Source organism: Tupaia chinensis, unplaced genomic scaffold, assembly GCF_000334495.1.
Source record: "Tupaia chinensis unplaced genomic scaffold, TupChi_1.0 Scaffold000270_1, whole genome shotgun sequence".
NCBI lineage: Eukaryota > Metazoa > Chordata > Mammalia > Scandentia > Tupaiidae > Tupaia > Tupaia belangeri.
In genome coordinates this window covers 4,991,649-5,000,139 of record NW_006159750.1, presented here as the reverse complement: position 1 = coordinate 5,000,139, position 8,491 = coordinate 4,991,649, and the positions used below count along the sequence as shown (strand labels likewise).

General features: G+C 46.7%; 1 non-coding gene across 1 annotated transcript; it reads right to left on the bottom strand.

Moving 5' to 3' along the window:
• Positions 1-1,640: 1,640 nt before the first annotated feature.
• Positions 1,641-2,062, bottom strand: LOC114007980 (small Cajal body-specific RNA 2). Its single transcript, XR_003549549.1, has one exon.
• Between the last annotated feature and the right edge of the window lie 6,429 nt (positions 2,063-8,491).

The window sequence follows — 8,491 nt, the reverse complement described above, 5'->3', positions numbered from 1 at the left end:
CTCGCTTTGTCTCTTTGTCTCTCTCTCTCTCTGTCTGGTGAGCGCATGCACCCTATAGCAACAGAACCTCTCCAAAAAAAAAAATTAAGGTATTTTTTTCTTTAAAAAACAAAAATACAGATGCAGTGTGGCTTCTAAAATTATAAATCACTCACAGAAACATGCTATGTCCATTATAATGGGCTAGATTGTGGCCCGGTGGTTAAGGCAGCTGGATGCCTTAATCAGTTGGCTCAAGGTTCAAGTTCCAGACCAGGTAGCTTGAAAAACATGCTGGACACAATGCCCAAAATCTCAAAAATGAAGGAGAAATGAAAAAGAGACTGGAGGGTGACCACATCCCATGGGTGCTCTCGTTCTCTCTCTCTCTCTGTCTCTCCAGCTAACACATTGGCCCTCTGGCAAAAAAAAAAAAAAAATTATTTAACTTGGATATTATTTATTTTTCAACTTGACCAGAGAGAGACACAGAGAAAGAAAGTTAAGTGAGAAAGCAAGTTACCAGGTCAGGGATTCAAACTGTGGTCAGCCACGTGGAAGTCCAGCGCCTTAACCACCACACTTCGCTGGCCCCCAAATTTGACAAGAACTGACAGAGCTCTTTATGATATTATACAATAAATTCCTATTTCTAATTAAAGTTGACAACATAAGCATCCCTGAACACTTTAGAATTGAAAGGCTTCCTGCACGTACTGAGGCAGCGTCTTTAAATCACACTGTCACAGACCCTTTCCACTGGGACCTACGATCAATAAGGTATCATCTGCTGCCAAGTGGCAATATGAAGTTTTAATCCTGATAGTTTAGAATGGCTGAAGATGACAGGGAAGGGTGAAGCCCTGATTAATTGCCCTATGCAGGTTGAGATATCAGAGGTCAGAAAAACGTTATTTCCGTGATTGAACATCCAAGCTTTAAAAAACGTGGATTCCTAGACCTCCCTGACAATTCTAGTTCAGTAAACCTTGAGCAGGTCCCTAGAATCTGAATTCTTAGAAACTCAAGTTCAGGGACAGTAGTCACCATAATTGCTATGGCGCTGGATTCCCATGTAGTTGACCGCAGTTCCGAGTCCCGGATCCGGTGACTTCAACTCTAGCCAGGCGCGTGTGCACAGGTGCTCAAGATCCCGAGAGAATGGAGGAAAAGGGATTGCGGCGTGTGATTTCGTGCTTTCCGTCTTTCTGGCGAGCACACGTGCCATATAGCAAAAACCTCTCAAAAGAAAAAAAAAAATAGAGAAATGATAAGTGACGAGGTCTTCAAAAAGTCTTTATTACAGACTTCGAACATTTTTACACCGAAAAACGCATACTTGAAACTCCAACTCTTTGAAGTCCCCTCCTACCCCTTGGGGGCACCAGTGAATAAAGCCGTAGCTCTGGAACACCAGTGCTGGTATCATACGGTCTCAAGATACCCAACCTAAAGAGGGAGGGTGCTAGGGAAGAAAAAACCGCATCTGCAAACTAGGCCTCCATCACCGTCCCGCCCCAGCTCCAGCTCCCGGGGCCGGGCGAGGGCTTCCACCCTCCGCCTTGGCCCGCCAGCGGCCCGACAGTCCGCCGGCCGTTACTGTGACCGTCCCAACACCACCATCCGGCCAAAGCCCGATAGCCGTGCCCCCGGGACCGGGCTCAGATCAGAATCGCCTCGATAATCAGTGGCCCGGGACAAGCCCGGCCTCGTCTATCTGATCAATTCATCACTTCCGAGCAACCGGGCCCCGAAGGACTCCAGGACCCCGGGGACCACGGCGTGGCCGCCGCCCAAGAGGCCTCGCTGCACAGCGCCCCAGGAAGGGGGCTTCACAGGAGGAGAGCTTCTCATTTCGGGTCGGCTCGGCGGGGCTGGAGTCACGACCCAATCAAATAAGATCAAGGTGTAGGCGGCGGGAGGGGCTCAGGGTGGGCACACGCGCTCGCCTTGCACGCCCCACGCCCGCACACTCAAGCCACACATTCGCGCTCCCACTCACTCTCGGCTCGCACGCGCCTTCCACGCGACACCACAGAACCACACAAAACCCTAGCCCAACGCCGATCTCCCGCCCGTACAGCGACGGAAGTCCTCTCCCTCTCTTTTAAAGCCTCCCCTGCCTCGGAGGCTTCTGGGAGGAACCACCGAGCGCAGGCGGGTGACTTCATCTTCCCGCGTGTATGTGCGCCTTGCTGCCCTCGCGTGGCGCGGAGGGGAACTCCGGCCCAGGGAAAGGCCGAACCGACTTTCTACGAATCCTGGTTGGCTTTTGATCTTGGTATAGCTAAATACTTATATCCAAAACTATAGTTTTCCTTTGACCTTGACTTTATTTTTAGTCGTCTTAAGCTTTAAAGTATCGGATTTCTGAATATGATACGATTCACCGAAATCACCTCCCAGGGGGGATGGCCACGCCACAATCCCTTCTCCTCCATTCTCCTCTTGGGATCTTGTGCACGCACGCACATGCTCCCGGCGTGAGTTTAAGCCATTGGGTCCGGACTCGAACCACGGTCGACTACGTGGGAGTCCAGCAACATAGCCATTACGCTAACTGCTGGTCCCTAAAGTATCGGATTTCTGAATATGATACGATTCACCGTTAGGAGAGTTATAGGTGAGTGCCTTTCCCCACGCAGACCAGTGCCTGGTCATTAGCAACAAGACTGCCAGCTCCCAGCCAGACCTTCTTCTCCCCAAACATCATTTTACCAAGAGGAAAGGTAAGGAATGGAGTACTTAAATCCGAGGACTGAGTGGGCAGGATGTCTGTGAAATGGGGAAAGGCAGGAAGACTGGGCCAAGGCGGAGCAGTGGTGAGGCAACGCTGTGCTGCGCTAAGGCCATACAGGAGGGTTCCGCTTGGCCCTTCGGGTCTCCCTGGACACGTGATCCTGGCTGGCTGAGGCTGGCGGTGGGTCGATGCAGGAAGGCCCTGTTTTTCTCAAGAAATAAACAGAAAGAGGCAGGAAGGCATATCCCTGTCCTTGCAGAGCTACCTGCCTGTCCAGAACCTGACAACGTCACAGTCCTATGACGTCATGGCTGAACCTTCGTTTACCTGTATATCCATTGAAATGTACCTGATTTTTTTTTTTAATTATTTTTTAGTTTTCCTAGGGAGCATGTGTTTGCCAAAGATATTCAGAGAGGAAAAGTGAAATATCGCCCCCCTGGGGGGACTGCCATGCAACAATCCCTTCTTCTCCATTCTCCTCTCCAGATTTTGGGCATGAACACACATGTACCCAGTGCGTTTTTCTTTGCCTTTTTTTAAAAGAAAGATTTTTGCTACAGGGTGCATGCTCTCACTAGAGGGACAGACAGAAAGCGAGAAATCATTCCCCAGGGAGGATGGCCACGCTGAAATCCCTTCTCCTCCATTCACTGCTCAGGATTTTGGGCACGCACACAAACACGCCCAACGTGAGTTTAAGCCACTGGGTCCAGGACTTGAACCATGGTCGACTACGTGGAAGTCCAGGGAGGTAACCGTTACACCATCTGCTGGTCCCCCCAGGGCATTTTTTAAGCCACTGGATCTGGGCCATGTAGGATCTAGCCACCTTATCTATTATACCACTGGTTGGCCTAAAACATAGCGGATTTTCAAACTCCAGACTGAGTAGACTGAAAATAGTAGTGATTATATAAGTAGAATTAACATCCTTCACATTAGAGAGTGATACTGGCCTGAGAAATAAAAATAAGTTTTTCTTGTTTAGTCTTAAATATATTTGCCAGGTAAAAATATGTCCTAGAGTCCTAGGTAATTTACTTTACAAAATAAGATGAGCTCATGTGGGGGCTAGCAGATGGCATAATGGTTAGGTTGCTGGACTCTCACGTTAATGACCGCCGCGGTTTCGGTCGCAGACCTGGCAGCTTGAAATTCACACAGGACACGTTTGCGTGTATTCTCAAAATCCCAGGAGAGAATGGAGGAGAAGGGATTGCTGTATGGCCATCTCCCCAGGGCATGATTTCTCGCTGTCTCTGTGTCTCCAGCGAGCACACCTGCCCTATAGGGGGAAAAAAAAAAAAACCCCTCAAAAAAAAAAAAGATGAGCTCATGCTCTCTTTCTCTCCTGACTAATCTGTACTTTCTGCACACTGTGATTAAGGTCCCCTTAACATTCAACTTTTGCAAGACACAGTCACAAGTAGCATGTAGTTAAAGACTGACGAGACTCAGGGGTCCTGGAAGTTCTTTGACTTCAGTTCTTTACCCAGAACAAACCAGATGCTAACATCTTGCTTCAGACCTCCTGGAGACTTCCAGCACCAAGAAAACAGCGCCGTCTATCAGAGATGACACCACAGAAACTGTTCAGGGAAAGTCCCTGGATTTCTAACCCAGATCCTCACCTATCACATTCCTGACCTGGGTTTAAGGCCCTGCTTGCCCCTCAGTCATGGAGGTGTAGACTCTTGGACTCTACCACTCTCCTGGTTGCTATCTTCCATAGTAAAGCCTTCCTCTGTGCAAACCCTTATCTCAGAAATTGGCTGCCGGGTCATGGGTGATCAGGCCCCATCCCCGGGGTTACGTTTGTCTGGTAACAAGAGCACGATTACTATTATTTTTAGTTTTGCCATAGGGCGTATGTACTTGCCAGAAAGAGAGGAAGAGAGAGAGAGAGATGGTGAAAGTGAGAAATCACCTCCCAGGATGCACAGCTAGGCTGCAGTCCCTTCTCTTTCACTCTTCTCAGGATTCTGGGCACACATCCACATGCACTGGCATATTTTTCTTTTAAAATATTATTTATTTTAATTTTATTTGTTATTATTTATTTTTTATTTTGCCACAGAGAGACAGAGAGACAGAGAGAGAGAAAAGGAAAGTGAGAAAGAAAGTGAGAAAGAGACTTAAACCATGGTTGGCCATGTGGAAGTTCAGCACCTCAACCACATTACCTGCCAGCTCCAACACTTGGTGAATTTTTCAAGCCACCAGGTCTAGGACTCGAACTGCACAGCTGGCCATGTGGGATCTAACCACCTTAACCACAACACCACCAGCTGGCCCACAAGAGGGTAATTTTAATAGCTCAGTTCCTCCCTTTTTCAATGAAATAGGTATGTTGTGATGATGGCTGGGGAGGATAAATCAGAATTTTGGAGATTAGCAGAAAATTATTTCTCAAGTTATAATTTGTATTTGTATGAGTTCCACTAAGCACTTGGAATAAACAAGTAAGGGGAAAGTGCTGTTTGTGCCAGAATCCCATCGGCCCAATTTTCTAAGCCTGGTTGGTTACTTGTTAACTGCACTGGAATGAATAAGTTTATGACTAATAATGGCAGATACTTATTATTATTTTAGTTTTTTTTTTATTATTTTAATTTGACCAGAGGAGGACAGAAAAAGTGAGAAAGCAAGATACCAGATCTGGGACTTGAACCGTGGTTGACCATGTCAGAATCCAGAGTGCTTAACCACCACACCACCTGCCAACCCATTATTTTAGGTTTTTGCCATAAAGCACATGCATTTGCTGGAGAGACAGAGAGGAAAAGTGACAAATCACCCCTTGCTTCATGGGGGATGGCCATACCTCAATCCCTTCTCCATTTTTCCTTTGGGATTCTGGTTGCGCACGTGTGTGCATACACACACACACACACACACACACACACACACACACGGGATGATTTTCAAACTGCTGGGTCCAGGACTTGAACCATTGTCGGCCATGTGGGGATCCAGGGTCTTAACCATCACGCCACCTGCTAGACCCATATTTGTATTTTTTTTTTAATAGACCATACATTAGTTTATTTTTAACACCCTTCATGCCATGAATTCATACGGAATAGGTTCCAGAAACTCACACTCCTTTCCATTGGTTCTCACAAAGTGTGCTTCTCTGAGTGGATCAGGCTGGCACTTTAGTTGAAACCAGGTACTTTTCTTTTTGGCTTCTTTCTTTTTCTGGTCATTTTCCTTCACATATTTTAGCAAGCTATGTCTACTCTTAGAATGCTTAATATGCTCAACACGGGGGCACATTAATTCTCTTCTTGGCAAGAATCTTGCCCTTAACTTGTTTACAACAATGCCAGCACATGCTGGGTAACACTGTAGACTCTTCCGGTTTTGCCGTGGTAACATTCGTGGGGCATTCCTTTTTTAACAGTACCCATTCCCTTGATGTCTACAATGTCACCTTTCTTGTAGATTCCCATGTATGTTGCCAAAGGAACCACTCTGTTTTCTAAAAGGCCTAGAGAACATTTATCAGGTGCCTCTCCTCTTCCCCTTTGTGTTCATCATTTTGGTTAATTACTGGAAGATGGTGGTTCTGGCCAAAAGGACCTTACTTGTATTTTAATACCAGTAGTAGGTAAAATGTATTGCAAGTGCTGTCTGCCTCATTTAAAACACCTCAAAATGTATTCATTTATGTGTGTGTGTGTGTGTGTGTGTATGTAGATATGTGTATGTGGGCATGTGTATATATTATATATTTAGTGGAGATAAAGATTATCCAGAAAAGAGATTACCATAAACACACACACACACATATAAAGGGCTAGAGGACTAAGAGGAAGAGCAAGTGGCTGGGCAACCTCCTCCAGTTCCCCCCCCCCCTGCCACAGACATCCCTTCTCAAGATAATTCCAGGTTGTAGTCTCCCTTAGGCTAGTCGCGCATCCCGCCGAACAGACCCACCATGCCAGAGAGCTGCTTCAGACAGCTGCTGCTAACAGACTTTCACGCTATCCTGTCCCTTCCAGCTCCAGAAGGCAGTCCTCTGTTATCTTTGTCCAGAGTAAACTCTTTTAGAGCAACTTACATGTATCATAACCCTTTTACTCGAATAAAAGACCCTCACCTTTTCAGGGTCAGTGGACATTTTTTCATTTCCATTTGGCCATGCTGCTGGTCGGTCTTATCTTTATTTGATGCTGGCTTTGTGAAACCAATGAATTCCCTTTTCCCATGTAACTTGTTTACTGTGGTTCTTTTTGTCATTTTATATGTGTGTGTGTGTGTAATAAGTATTTTGTACACACACACACACAGAGGACCAATTTTTGAAGTGCTAACAGCCACAACGCTGAGATGATTAGACATGTAAGTGTTTACTTGACACTTTTGTTTGTTTGCTGTAGGACACGTGCACTCATTGGAGAAATAGAGGGAAAGTAAAAATGCACCACCCTAGAAGGGTGGCCATGCTGCAGTCCCTTCTCCATTTCTCCTCTTGGAATCTTAGGCATGCATGCACACAAGCCCAGTGCGTTTTTCTAACCACCAGGTCTGGGAACCAGCAGTTAGCGTAATGGCTTTGTTGCTGGACTCCCATGTAGTCGACCGCAGTTCGCGTCCCGGACCCGGTGACTTAAAACTCACGCCGGGCGCATGTGCGTGCGTGCCCAAGATCCCGAGAGGAGAATGGAGGAGAAGGGATTGTGGCGTGACCATCCCCCCTGGGGGGTGATTTCTCGCTGTCTCTATGTCTCTCTCTGTCTGTCTGGCGAGCGTATGCGCCCTATAGCAAAAACCTCTCAAAGCAATCAAACCACCAGGTCTGAGATTTGAACTAGTCAGCTATGTGGGATCCGGTCATATTAACTTCCGTCGGCCCGAGTTTTTCTTTCCTTTTTTTTTTTTCCCCAATGTTAGAGGCAAGATTCAACCTTTCAGTTTGTTCCTGTTTGTATTTTATATTTCCCAAGTATTCTTTTTTGGGGGAGAGGTTTTTGCTATAGGGTGTGTGCACTCGCCAGAAAGACAGAGAGAGACAGAGAGATCGAAAGCGAGAAATCACCCCCCAGGAGGGATGGCCATACCACAGTCCCTTCTCCTCCATTCTCCTCTCGGGATCTTGGGCACGCATGGACATGCACCCGGCGTGAGTCCGGGAACGAACCATGGTTGGCTACATGGGAGTCCAGCGACATAGTCATTACACTAACTGCTATTCCTTACCTTCTAAAGTGTGTAGATGATATACAAGAATACTTGGGGGAACCAGCAGTTTGCGTAATGGCTATGTCGCTGGACTCTCATGTAGTAAACCGTGGTTCAAGTCCCGGACCCGGTGCCTTAAACTCACACTGGGTGCGAGCGTGTGTGTGCCCAAGATCCTGAGAGGAGAATGGAGGAGAAGGGACTGCGGCGTGGCCATCCCCCCGGGGGATGATTTCTCGCTTTCTGTCTCTATGTCTCTCTCTGTCTTTCTGGTGAGTGCACGTGCCCTATAGCAAAAACTTCTCCAAAAAAAAGAAGGTAAGGAGTATTTTCATATTTAACATGTAAGGTGAGATTAAGAAACTCCTGGAGCAAGAGATGCTTATCCCTTTCCCTCATCTTAAGATGGGTTTCCTGAGTTGTGAAATGTGTTAAGAAAAGATTGCACTTTCAGCAACTAAATCTAGTGGAGACACAGGAAAACTCGAGAGTCAGCTGGATCTGGAGAGAATTATAACTTTTGCAATTGCAATTAGATTTTCTATACTTCTAGAAATCTCAAAGTGCTGAACTGCCTATGTC